The sequence below is a fragment of the Castanea sativa genome, chromosome 2 (assembly GCF_040712315.1).
Source record: "Castanea sativa cultivar Marrone di Chiusa Pesio chromosome 2, ASM4071231v1".
Lineage (NCBI taxonomy): Eukaryota > Viridiplantae > Streptophyta > Magnoliopsida > Fagales > Fagaceae > Castanea > Castanea sativa.
The window spans coordinates 18,868,022-18,882,599 of NC_134014.1; the positions used below are offsets into that span (position 1 = coordinate 18,868,022).

Genomic DNA, 14,578 nt, shown 5'->3' on the forward strand with positions numbered 1-14,578 from the left:
TAAACTTAAAAAAATTTACAACCTATAAATAGTAAGAGCACTAGCATCTGAGGTTGTAAAATAGTGTCTATTTTATATTCTCAAAGCCTACTTTATCTATATTATCATCTTATTTTGCATGTAAAAATAAAAACTGGGAAGTAGGGTGAATTATAAAATAGATTAGTAAAATAAATAAAGTGGTATTTGAAGATGCAAAATAGATTTTTTTTTTTTTTTTTTTTTTTGTGCATCCCCGGATGCTATTACTCTCATAAGGTTATGGGTCAAGGTGGGCTAAGGTTATTTTCTCATCATCAGGTTGGCTTGGCTGTATTCCTGCAAAAATGTTAGCTGAGCTGAAAATATTCATGGCTTCTGATATAAACGGAAGTAAATTTTTAAAAATAAAAACAAAAGAGGATTTATTTTTAAAAATAAAAATAAAAGAGGATTTATTTTTAATAACTAAACTTTTTTTTCCTAGAGAAATATACATACAACAGACAGTAGATAAATTGAATGTAAATGGGACTAACCCCATGCACTTGCAAGACTTAAAATAGACCAACTAAGAGTCTTGTAATTTAATTAACATCTCTCCACGTACAAAATATTTGGGGGTTAAGGTTCAAGTTACAAGGTTAGCAGTATATTGTAACTATCTTAAAGAGACTTAAAATACATCCGTCCAATGCATTTGGCTACTTGGCTGCCTGATATGCACCCAAGAGCATATACTCAAAATGGAATTGGCATAAACTGATATCCTGCCCCCGCCGCCCCCACCCCACCCCACCCCACCCCACCCCCTTCCCTTTTGTATTTTATTCTGTGATCAAGGATATTGATTCACAAAAGTTCCTATCACCTTTGGCATAATCTTAACCCTTGGCATAATCTTAAAATTTAGAAGTAAGCTGAAAACCACACATCTTTGCATATTATCCCTTTTTATTTAGCATATCTATTCTACTAAAGGCAGAGTAAGGTAGCAGCCTTCAAAAGATACTAGTGGTCAATACGATCAAATTTATGGAGCAGATATGTAATAGAACTGTGTTTGATATTGTATTGTATGATTAAGAATAAGTGTCCAGGCATAATGTTGTAAGAACTTATGTCAAATGAAGATGCACATATCAAAAGAGCAACTGGATCTATAACATTCTCTTGGAATGACTAGAATATTTTTAAAGATGATATCAAAGTGAGAAGATAAATTAACAAACCTAATAAAGAACTCCCCATGAGAGCTAAAGAAAATGAGGAGCCTTAATGGTGTGTGTCATGTGTGGTATGGAGAGTGACTACACCTATTCCCTTGCACTCTCTCATTCCATATTCAGTTGAAGCCACCACAAAAGGCACTATATATATATATATATATATATATATATATATATATATATATAAATGAGTATTAGAATTATTGGGTTTTAATGGTCAAACCAATACTTTAGCAAGTAGATGGTAGGGATCTTTCAATTGTGTTAGTCCAAAATGTAAGCCCGTCCCACTTAAGGCCGCCTATAAAATACACTAATAAAATCCATACTATTAACTAGTTGCTAACCTATGCGATGCACGAGATTCTTTAAAAAGAAAAAGAAAAAAACAATATTGCAATTATTATTTGCTGCACTAAATCAAAATGTCTTAAGACTCACTAATCAAATATTAAAACTAAATGGAGAAGACTCAAGCATAACATAAAATCTTCACTAATTCAAATATTAAACATTGTCAAACCTAGTACACAATGTGCTTGTGCCCAATAAAAAATTATAGAGACAAATAAGGGATAAAGAAATCCAGTATATCATCTCCATAAAAATACATACATGCCAAAAAGATTAATTCTACTACCATAGGTCCATTGGTAATGAAGTTATTTTCATAGTTACATATATATTGTGAATAAACAAATAAACAAATTGCAATAATGATCACAATCTTATTTTCATAATAAATAAGTAGAATATAGTTACCAATTTCAAATTCTTTTGCTATGACTCAAAAAGAGTAGAGAAAGAACATAATACAACAAATCTGCCTTATATAGAAGAGTACGTCATATATTATTCAACATAAAACATTGAGTTTTATAAATCTTCTTTGCTTGCTCACATTCCCAACCACGTCTCTTGTGCTAAGATACCATAGATATTGCTTTTTCAAAATCATAAATAGACTTTGCCAATAAAGCCTTCTACATGTCAAACCCTTTTGCTTTGCCTTGAAATAGTTCCTAGAAAACAGCTGCTTTACCTAAGTTAGGGGCTTTGAGAATAGAAGAAGAATTATAGTATCTGAGAAAGTGCGATAACCACAATATATTGGTGTTATTTTCATATATAACAGATAAAGAAATGTGGAAACACCATTACTAAACAAAGCAATTCTGTCAACTTCTCTCTTAACAGGCAATTCTGTCAACTTCTCTCTTTTCTTAAGGGGAAAAAAAATTGCTTTTTTCAACTACCATAGGCAAAAGGACCATAATCCAAAGCTCTACCCAAATACAATTTAGGATAGTTAAGGACAACCAATATGAGAATCAACTTCAAAATAATTAAATAAGAAATAAAGACCACCATAGCTCAATTTTTAAAGTAGCTTTCCTCATAGACACATGCATAAGAAATCACTATATCAAACACATAAAGAAACCCAGATGGGATTTCAAGAAAAATAAGACTACCCCAGATGTAAACTAACCTCAAATGTATCAAAATCACCATTATTGATAACAGTGAAACTCAACTCTCAGAACTAGGAGTCTGAAGCAAGCAACTTCGTTCAAACAAAAAGTACATCTCTCAATAATGTGGATCTTTGTTGAGGTGAGGAACGAACTATGTGCCTTCCTTATCTTGACGTTTGTCAAGAAAACCATATTGGGTGAAATGGGTCTGTATCAGATTTGTCAGTTTTGCAAAAAAGTTCAGCTAAATTTAGCTGAGGAATTAAATCATTTTTACCTTTAACATAAGCTTCTCAGCCAGTTTTAGGTGTGTGGATATAGTTAAGTATCTTTTTGAGGAAAGAGTGAGATAAGAGAACATAAATACATGTACATTTATGAAAATTAATAAAAGGTGAAAACTTTTTGTGTGTGCCCAAGTGCTGCCATTGCTATTCTGCTGAGATTCCAAGTAGTGTGCAATGGGCTTAGCTTTGATTGAAAGTTATGCTCATGCCCACCAAATCTTTCTAACCCAGGACTTTGATTTTGATGATGTTTTAAAAAAAGTTGAAGATTGAAGATATTAAGTAGACATTAAACATAAGTTATTCCCAAATAAAAAATTAAGCATAAGTTACTGTACTTAAATGGCGGCCAACACAATTCAAAGCATACCACATCAATGATTATGTTTGTTCAACATTAAAACAATGCTAGAATGGGGGGGTATAAAGCATTTGAACCAAAATAGACAGAAGATTGAAAGCAATCACCAACCTTATTAGATCTTAGAATAACTATCAGTCCACCAGTGAGCTTCTGATCAATGGCAATGTGATAAGGAGAGGACCTTGTAGCCTCCTTTAAGTCAAATGGATTGTCTATGCACGTGGCAGCTGTAAGCGGTGTATTCTCTCCAGCTTCTGCCAAGTACTTCGTCAACATGTTTGCACCATATTCCCAGTCAACGGCCATCAATGTAATCCATGGCCTTGCCTTATTGATGAACTATATAGCTGTGGAGATATCATCGCTGTCAGCAGCTGTAAATAATCTACAAAAAACAGAATAGTAAAGAAGCTCCTACTATCAGCACATTCAAAAGAAACCTGTATTAGACGATTCTCCTGTCCATGAACCTCCCATGCCCACACCACTGAATTTTAAAAAATATATTAAAAAACTGGTCAGTCCTAATTCACCCCACACATCTGGAATGCAATCCTTCATTGCTTGATGTGGTGCAATGAAAAACCATGTAAAGAAAAAGTCGGTAGTAAGAATGAATCTTAGCTTCCATGGTTATTCCAAAATTTTAAATACAAACCTTACCATAACTAACAAATAAAATTTGTACATAAACAGCAAAGCCAAGAAGGAGGACATTGGAAAAGAAGCTAGGGTCTGCAAACAAACAAAGAATCAAACAAAACCCCTTAAAAATCTAGATGCTGCTCTTAAAGAAGATTCTTATAAAATTTTTTTTTAAAAAAAAAAAGCAAGGTATACAAATGACATTTTTTTGGCATGGTGTATGCTTTTTATATTTGTATAGTTTTCTATGCTAATGATTTAGTGGATCTGTGTTGAAAGAAATTGCTGGATGTTAATGAATAGTAGTCGAATTCTGTGGTCCTTACCATGTTGTTAAAAGAAGCTCAAAATGGTAGAAAAGAAAAACGTTCACAAAGTGGACTTTTAGCCTCTATAACTCCTTTTCTTTTCTTTTCTTTTTTCTCTGGTTTTTTCTTCTTTTTTTTAGGTTCTAAATTGATGAATCGGAGAGAATATGGTATTATTTGAGTTCAATAGGTTCAATTATAGGCTTCCAAATATGTTCAAGTTATTTTGGATTTGAATTGTAATATGGAACTAATAAACTACTTCTACTACTACTTTGGGCTTGGCTTTTTCTCAAACACCTTCTATACGTAAAGCAGCAAATAGGTTTAAGTCCCAACCAAGTGAGCAAAAACAACCTTACCATGTGGCTGAGGACCATTCCAAGCAGTAGGAAGTAAGCAAAAGTAAACAAACCAAAATTGATGGCCTTTTTGAAAAAGAACCAAGATGCAAACTAACACCAAAGTTGACATTCATCAGGTATTAATGTGTGTGTGTATATATAAATATATATAAATATATTTTTAATCACAGACCACACATTATCAATTTATCATCAATAATAAGATCAAATTTAAAATCCCAAAATCAAGGCCTTCAAAGTAGAAAGGAACCTAAATACCTAACTTCCCATACAACAGTAGCTACTTCATTAATTGAGTCAAAGACAACAACCCTAAACTATCCAAACCCCAATTTCGGTTCAAAACTAAGATGGAAAAATAAATTTCCACCTTAAATCGCCAGAACCACAAAGAAAAAGAAAAAAAAAAAAAATTTTAATGCCAGCAAAAAAGGCCAACCATTCAGCCACAGCAACCCAAAACACCAAAGCAGATCACCCACAACCACAAAAAAAAAATTCCATGAACAATTGAAGAGCAAATCGGAATTCTTACCTCAACAAATATGGTGAAAAAATTCAAAAACCCAAACCAAACAAAACCCTAACTCACACACAGAGACAGAAATTTACAGAGTTATACCTCTTCGATATGAGCGAAGCAGCTGAGGAGATAATTAATTCTCTTAATCCTTTCAGGGTATTTGAGCTTCCAAAGCTTTTTCCAGCGAACATCAGTTTGTGGTTGGCGTATCAGTGAGTTGGGTTGCAAGATGGTAGGCAGATTTAACAGAGAATTCTCCATTGAGGTTCGGTAATCATATAAGCTTGTCTGGTCTCGGAGTGGGAGGATGGGGAGAGGAGATTTTGAGATTTGGGGTAAGGAAAAAAAGTAGAGAAGAGATGTGTTTTGAGTTTTTCATTTTCAAAGTTGGGGAGAATAGTTATAGGGTTTGGTTTTCAGAATTGGGGAGAAATTTTAGCTGAAATTTTCGGGTATGAATGAGAAGCAGAAGTGTTACACAATACGTTTTAGTATTTTAACCTTTTTTTTTTAGTTGAAAATAAATTTTTTTTTTTTAATAATGCTGACGTGTAAAATTGTGAAGAGGGCAAAAGCTTCGGTTTTATATATATATAGATTATATGGTACACCAATAGGGGCCTAATATTAACAAAATGTGTTGATCACTATTCATCTTTGGGTCTAATAGACACTCTGTAAAACACAATCCAAATAATCTGGGCTATAATCCAGGCTTTATTAAATACACAAAAATGACTATGCTAGCAGCCTAGCACACCATCAAAAAATGCCAATAATAATAATAATATCATATGTTCATAGCTGAAACACGACTGGTAGGATCTCATGGACTAACTCTATTTATAGAAGCTTTCTTCCCCTTGTCCATCAACCCTGTTGGTTTCGTAGACTCAGAAGATTTTATATTTCCATGATATTTTAATATTGGTTAAGATAATCACCTTAACAAGATATATCTTTACTACTATATAATGAAACTCCTTATGGACTGGTGTCTTATTAAATTACTAAAAAACCCATAATATTTAATCCCAATTAAAAGTACATTCATAAAAACAATAGTTACAAATAGTGCCAACTCATCCATCACTTTCTTATAGAAACTTAACTACTAACCAAAAATTGCTTTAGTTGAGTAACTACTTTAGTATCCACAAATAATCACCAAACAAATGAAGGGTAGAGGAGCAAGGATGAAATGAGCTAAGGCCCATACAACTAATTTAAACAAGAAAGTGGTGATTCTTTTGCTACAGACTATCTTATAGCCTTGAGCTGACATCAGTCCAGCTAGGAGTTTTGATGCATTAACCCATTAATTCATAATCCATTAACAATACTGTAGTATCTTACCTAACAATTTGCATTCCTGAAGGTATTGACTACACAGTCGGCCCACAGGGTGTTCATGACCTGGATGAAGAAATAGCATTTGAGTAATCTGTCAACACACATATGTTACTTTATTATCCTAGTTAAGTTCACATTTTACAAAGTCACAAGTAACATTATATCACAAAGTTTTTACAAAATCTTAAAAATTTTAGACAGCTAAAGATTGAAATCAATCAAAATTTCAAGATGCCAGTGGCCTCATGGCCTTAGTGATATCCACCCCCTTCTTGTGAGGTTTAGCGCCAAGGGTCAAATTTCCATATTTACACAGAAAAGGAAAATTTTCAAAATTTAAGTTTTCTAACTTTATCTTTTTAATAATGTGTTGCATATTTTTATCTCATACGCAAAACATAAGAATAGCCCTAAAAAATTACAATAAATGAGAATTACAATCTAAAAGATAGAGAATCAATAAAATCAAAGAGTGTGAAATTCTCTATGCCCCAGTACACTATACCACTCAAAGAGTGCTCTCACTAGGAGGATTTAAGGTAGCTAATTGAGGTTTCCACATTTTCAAACATTCAATGATTCCTCTTCCTCCATAGGATCCACAAGAGACAAAAAGGAGTTCGGTTTCAAAAAAAGGGAAGAATGTTTACCAAACCAACGTCTCTAACCCCATAGAAGGTCAAAAACACTTTTCCACATTACCCAATGCACCCCCAATACTGAATATATGAAGCTTCATAGATTATGAGCAACACCAGAATGCGACAAGAAGTGATCCACGATATCCCCATTGCACTTGCACATGCAACCCATTCTGCCATAGGAATTTCTTTCCTCATGAAGTCATTAGAAATTAAAATCTTCCCATGCTGATTTCCATACCCAAAAAAAGAAAAAAGAAAAAAAAGTAACTCTTTTAAGGCCTCCATGTGCCAGATACTTTTCCAAGTAAGACACATAACTAAAGCCTCTTAGAGCCTCATAATTATAATATGACCTAACATTAAATCTTCAACCACAACCTCATCCTATTTCAGACCAGCCCTATTTGGGATGTAGGAGTACAAAGTTTCCAAAATAAATTAAAATCCCTAACTCTAACTCCCAATCATTGAAATCACAGATGATACAAGAATTCCAAGAGCGAATTCCACCTTCTTGGCCTTCTACGCAACTATTAACTGAAGCATCCTTCTCTATTGCAATTTCATACAAAGGGAATAACTCTTTCAAAGAATCATCTCCAGACAACATGTCATGCCAAAAGTTCACACAATTACCATCCTCGACCTCAGATTTTATGTACTGCTTAAATTCATCCCAACCCACTTTTATACTCCATAAACCACATCTATAGGTACTTCCTACCCCCTCCATTGACCATCAACCTCATTCGTCCCCTTATATTTCAACAAAATCACCTATCTGCAGTTTCCACAAATAAATATCTACCCCTCCAAAAAGTCATAACCATTTTCCTAACAAGAATTTATCAAAAGAATTCAACCTGTGCATCCCTAATTCCCCATTGTGCATATGAGTCTACACTGTATTCCAATTCAGAAAATGATATTTGAAAGCACCTCACCACTCCAAAAGAAATTCTAACTCACGTAAGTAGGAACGGTGAATAAGGAAAGATAATATGCTAGCAGACTAGAGAGTGTACTCTTTAAAAGTGCCATCCCCCCTCCCTCCCTTTGACAAGTATAAATGCTTCCATGTCAATAATCCACTCTCTATCTTCTCCAATATAGGATTCCACATCATGTTAGCCTTGAAAGATGAACCCAAAAGCCTAAGTAATTTATTGATAAACCACCAACCTCACTACGAAATATCCTCTTCTACTGGAACAATTTCACTCTTACTCAGATTTTTACTTACAGGCTAGTAATAGCTTCAGAGTATATTAAAATAATTCTAATGTGAAGGAGTTGCACTGCAGTGTCATAGAATAAAATGGTATCATTTGCAAACAGTAGTTGAGATACCATAAGATTATAGTTTGTTCTATTTCCAACTTTAAAGCTAGAAATGAAACCCCTGTCCTATATTCTCCTCAACATTCTATTTCAATACCTCCATAACCAATAGAAAGAGCAAAGGATCAACTTGCCTAAGACCCCTCGAGCTGTTAACAAAACATGTTGAAGAGCCATTGACTAGTACTAAAAACCAAACATAGAAAAACATAAATAAATTGACCATCACCATCTATCATCAAAGTTCATCCACTCCATTAGATAAACTACAGTGTCCCAACTAACATGCTCATAGGCTTTTTCAATATATGATTTGCAAATCGCTCTTGGGACTCAGCTTTTTATGCGACCATCTAGGCATTCATTTTGCAATAAGAACCAAATCCAAAATTTGCAGGGCACATGCTTTTAGAATTCATACTAACTTGTCTAACACCAAGTTTAACCTATTAGCCAACACATTTTGCTAACAATTTTTATATGCTCCTAATCAAACTAATAGGCCTGAAATCCCTAATATTTTTAGCATTATTCTTTTTAGGAATTAATGTAACGGATTTTTCAAACTTGCGAGTTTCATGGAATTCCTTGAAAAGGCCCCATGGTCTGTTTCTAACCCAATAGTATTTTTGGAAAAGCCCATTGCGAACCCATTTGACCCAGGGGCTTTGTCTCCCCTCGTCCCCTAAGGGCTTGTTGAGCTTCTTCCGTCTCAATTTCCTCCTTTTCTAATATCTACTTATCCTCCTCTCCAATTGAAGAAAAATCCAATCTAGGAATTTTCGGTCTCCAAGTCTTTTCTGAATTATCTTTGAAAATAGTCCCATCCAACTCCAAGCTTCTAATCTGGTTCATTCTCCCATATGAATTTGCCAACCTATGGAAGAATCTAGCTGTTATCACCTTCTAATAACCAAACCACACAATATTTCTCTCCACCAAATTTCTTCTTTGCCAACCTTCCTATCTCAGATTTAAATTCTCCTTAGTTTGCTTTCCCCCTATGTTAACACATTACATCATTTCTTCTCATTGAGATGTATTATCTCATTCAACACTGTCCTTTTGTTGGTGCCCACATCCCCAAATTCCAGTTTGTTCTATTCCTTCAAATCTTCTTTTAGGGCTTTAAGTTTCCTGACTAACTTGTAAGTAGGATGTCCATGAAAACTATACCCATTCCACCAATTCTAAACCTTAGCTACAAATCAATCCACTTTCAACCACGTGTTCTTAAATTTAAAGGCACAACTATCTCTCATCATACCTCCCATTTCCACCCAAATTTGTGCATGGCATTAATATTTAAATAAAATCCATTAAATGCTCCTCCCACTCCACTAAGATGAAAACATAGACTACTCAGAACCTAGATGGTCTATCATAATTGCTTGACCAAGTAAATGCACCTCTTGCAAACAATAGATAAACAAGGTTTAGTTTTGTAATAAAATCTGAGAACTCCAAAATTGCTGATGAATTGAATCTATTGATGTCTTATCTTTCCTTAGGGAATCTGACCACATTGAAATCCTACCAAGCACCATGATGCTCCCCACTTTTGCCTAATATATCTAATTTCCTCCCATAGACGAATCCGTTCTGTCTTCATTTAAGCTGTACACACACTGCACACCCACAAAAACTATTTTCTACATTTTTCAGCAAGGAAGACATTGAAAATCTGTCAACCAATACTTCAATACTTCCCACCATTTGTTTATCTTGCAATCCCACTGTATGCTCAGAATCTTGTATACCCAATCAACAACCACAAACCCCCAAAGACTCCTGACAATATTGAGTTCCACACTGTCAAGTGTGGTTTCACCCCGCATTACATTTCCATTATTTCATCATGTTCTTGACCATCCGCCTTTTATTGGGTCACTTAACCCTCTAACATTCCACAATAATATTCATAACTTCATTCAAAAAAAGCATTCAATCCTAATGATGAACTGCCTCTTCACTTCATTTCCCCCCCCCCCCCCCCCTCTTTCCATCATAATTAATTTTGGCTATCAAAATTTGTGAGCTCCCTGACTCCCCTTGCTGTTTGGTTCAGTGTGTGACAAGTACTGCCTTGCATTGTGGTCGGCAATGCCATAGTTTGTTCCTTGAAACCATTTATCAGGAAGCCCACGAACTTACTAAAGCCTATCAGTTTTCACCTCACCCAATTCGAGGCTTCCACACTTCCCATACCTACCCCACTAAAAGCTAGCATATCTTCATTGAATAGTTAGCTCGTCACTTGCTCCAACCTCCAGAAGAGGACCACTAGGCTATACCACAAGCTATGACTAATTTGATTTTCCCCATGTGAACTGAGTTGCCCCTTGATATGGAAAGGGGTCATTTTTAGTTCCGGAACAGCCAAAGAGTCTGCAGCATGTAAATAAGATCTATCTGGCACCTGAGCTGCAATTGTCAGCAATACCAGCACACGTGGTTCCACTGAATAATATAGTCACCACCGACCCTTTCGGCATTAAATCTCTATGATAATTCACTATCAAGCTTCTCTTTCTTCAATTTGTTCTTTGTTCTAGTGCAAACAGGTATATCCTTTTCAGATACTATCTGCACTGAGATTTTTTTTCTTTGAGAGACTAATACATGTTTGGTAACGTGGTGAAAAAATGCACATTAGCTTTCTAAAACTTCACTTTTTTAATGTATAACTTTTCAAACAATCCAATTTTCAAGAAGCTGAAAATAAGTTGAACCAAACCAACACTTAGTGGTTTCTCTACATCAAATGCTCATAAAAATAAATAAATAAATAAAAGGAGCCACGGATCCAGGCATCAAAGAGAAAGGATATTCTGAATCAGGAAGCACAAAGTTTTCTGTTAGTGAAGCTACAACTGGACATAGACCTATAACTGCTGCCTCATATATCTACAGAAATATCCAAGGAAAGAAGAAGAAAGTAAGCAACACCACAGGTGACATAAGTCAGTCCCAATATAACATTGGAAGAAGGACTAGGCAGAATCAAGGCATTAGCACTTTGTATTACTTATCAAGAAACAGGTGTTAGCATTTTGTTTCTACCTTTCTTTCTTCTTCTTTATTTAAATAAGATTCTTTCAAAATTATAAATACATTGTTACCCACTCATCTCACATTTCATTCTCTTTCAGCATAGATTATTAAGAATTTATTTTGTTTAAATATTCATAAAATATGTAAAATTAGCCCTTTTAAGTGTTTACTCTTAAGTAGACAAATTTTGTACAAAGCAAGCAAAACTGTGTTTGCTCTTGTAGCCTCATGTCTTAAAGAAAATATAAGTTAATCGATGACAATGTTAAAAAGAACACTTTTTTTTTTATATAAATAGAAACACATTACTGGTGTCTAACAATAAGTACCATCAACAACAACAACAACAAAAAATCATAAAATAGAATAACATGTGGGGTGCCCAACCTTTCAGGTTACTCCTCCCAGCATACCAACTTGCTGCATTTTATACTTTCAACTACTTCAACACAACCTGTCCAAATGAAGATTTCAAATGTAATAACTATTTATTCTATATAAGAGGATATGGAAGCACAATATTCAAACTATAACCAAAGTGCATACCAAATTACAATAAGATAGCAATCACATCAAAATGTTATAGAAATGTAGATAATAGTTTGTTCCCCTTATTTGGTCAACTAGCACTTCGTTCTCCAATAATGATGGGTTGTAGTGAGGTCATGAATTCAAGACCTACAGGGTGTGTATAGTTTGGCAATAAAAATAAATAGACAACCAGATAAACCTAAATTTATTTTTTTAGAAGGACAACACTAGAAAAATCAATCAATGTCGGCATTAAGTCAGGAAAATACAATTGAATAGGATAATAGTATAATAGTTGCAATTTCCAGATTGAACATGCACAAAAAGTTCTAGTTTTTCTAAATTATTAGGAGTAAGCCTTGTGCATTTGGTACGACCTTTTCTTAATTGTGAGGAAAGTGTAACAAAAGAAACAGACATACATTTGGTTAAAACTTCCAAAGGTCAAAGGATAAAAACAACACCTATAAGTTTAAACTTGAGGTCTGATATTCACTGCATAAATTTCCCTTTAGAATTCCTCCATTGTTTTTATTGTGGCAGGATCTGGAACCTTATAGCAACATGAATCCAGAGGAGGGCTCCATAAAAAATAAAAAAAATAAAAAATTTACAAGCATGTCCATAAAAAAAGAATGCATCAAGAAGCATTATCAGCCCTCAATTACATTGAGGATACCAAATAAACACACATATATATACATTACAAGAAAGAAATATGAAATTTTTTTCCATGTCAAATCATATCACAAGGATGTTTTATCAAAAAAAAAAACACAAGGATCTCAATAGTCTCATTGTCAGATAAAGGAAATGGACAATGACAATAACAAAAAGGGATATTTGTAATATTTGCAGAAAACATATAACTTAAAGCCCTCATTCAATGACGATCAGTTCCCTACCCAGCAAAAATGATGAACTATGCTTTCCAAGATATACATTCTCATCGTTCAAAGCACATAATTCAACATTGATCAATAACCAACATAAATGCTAGTACTGGGATGGGGTTCTATTTTGAGAGAAAATTTATATATCCCTCAAAAAGGTGATGTCCCTTGCAGTTAGCATATTATATCCATAGAAATAACTGAAATTGACGCACAACTAAACTGAATACTCTAGTCCATACATCAAAACAAATTTTGTATCCATCTTAATCAATCCGTTTGAAGAGTCCACATAATAAAATAAGGGAAATCATACAGTATCCAACTCCAATTAGCGGTTTTAAGGAAATTTTAATATCTCTCTCTCTCTCTCTCTCTCTCTCTGAGAATATTTTTAAAAAGCCTTGTCTGATGTTGTAAAGGTTGAATAAGGAAGTTAAGGTGAACATGAATTCTTAAAACAAGTTTCGCTATCTTGCGGATTAAGAAAGTCCAAATAGCTGTGGTGTGGTTTACATTATACAGTTTAGAGCATATTAATGATTACGCCAAGAATATAAGAAATTTAGTTCAAACACCTTCTGGATTCAACCAGTTTAATGAACTGATGACGACGATGCAAATTTTTATTGTACAAAAATTTGCAACTACAAGTCATTCTTTGATTTCTTTCCTAAAGTCACCTTCCAAATACATCACCACCTACAACACAACAAAGTGGTAGCTGGGGAGGCTTCAAATTGAAATTTTTAAAAGTCAAGAATAATGACCCACTACTAAACCCCACAATATATCTCACACCCAATTCACCAAATCATTTAATTTATACACTTGTACAAGCCACAGAAAAAAATCTCAAAACCAATGACTGACTGAGCATGAATACTCCATGACAGGATATATTATTCAAAGACTCGCATCATTTTCATATAGTATCACAGCAAGACTTGAAAAAAAAACTGCGTGTTGAACAATTCACCCAAAAAAAAAAACTAAGTGTTGAATGAGATATGTGGGTATTCTAACATATACCTGTAATGGGTGAAGGCCATGAACAAGCTACGAAGCCCACCGTTGATGGCGTTGTGATCGCCGTTGGTACTTGGTAGTGCCCATTTGCCCTGCATGTCTGGCCCTCCAACGACTCAATAGCACCCTGCTTTTTAACTCCCAAATTCTTTTCGTTGCTATTTTATTTCAACATAGTCCCCCTCCCGCTTTCTTCAACTGATTTTTTTTTTTTTTTCAGGCTTTCTGAAAATTTTAGCCTATTTAATAAATTATTGTAAAATTAGTCATTTTTAAATTATTTAGGTAAATATAGTGATTTTCCTTAAATGTAATTGAACACACAAGATAATTCTGGAACCACAAACAACTACACCATAGATATTTTTTTACTTATAATTTGATAGTTAAGAGACGCTGAATATAAATTCTAAAATGTCTTATTTCAAAATATAAATATGTGTCAACAAATTGAATTACAAGGCTTTTTATGCTGCATTGAAGATAAGAGTTAAGGAGTACACCATATGGGCATGGGACTATGGTGCTATATATTACCATGGAACAATGGCGACT

The 14,578-nt window shown here is 34.1% G+C and overlaps 1 long non-coding RNA gene across 5 annotated transcripts; it reads right to left on the reverse strand.

Annotated features, from left to right (window-relative positions):
- Positions 1-1,824: 1,824 nt before the first annotated feature.
- LOC142623723 (uncharacterized) lies at positions 1,825-14,243 on the reverse strand. Of its 5 annotated transcripts, none has more exons than XR_012842200.1 (6): positions 14,027-14,243; positions 11,958-12,024; positions 6,535-6,594; positions 3,778-3,824; positions 3,446-3,684; positions 1,825-2,241 (listed from the first exon to the last, which is right to left on the reverse strand). It is a non-coding gene; the product is annotated as an uncharacterized LOC142623723 (long non-coding RNA). The 5 variants fall into 5 exon arrangements; XR_012842199.1 differs by lacking the exon at positions 3,778-3,824 and adding an exon at positions 12,117-12,248 and having other exon boundaries at positions 3,446-3,722; XR_012842198.1 differs by lacking the exon at positions 3,778-3,824 and having other exon boundaries at positions 14,027-14,241.
- Positions 14,244-14,578: the final 335 nt, after the last annotated feature.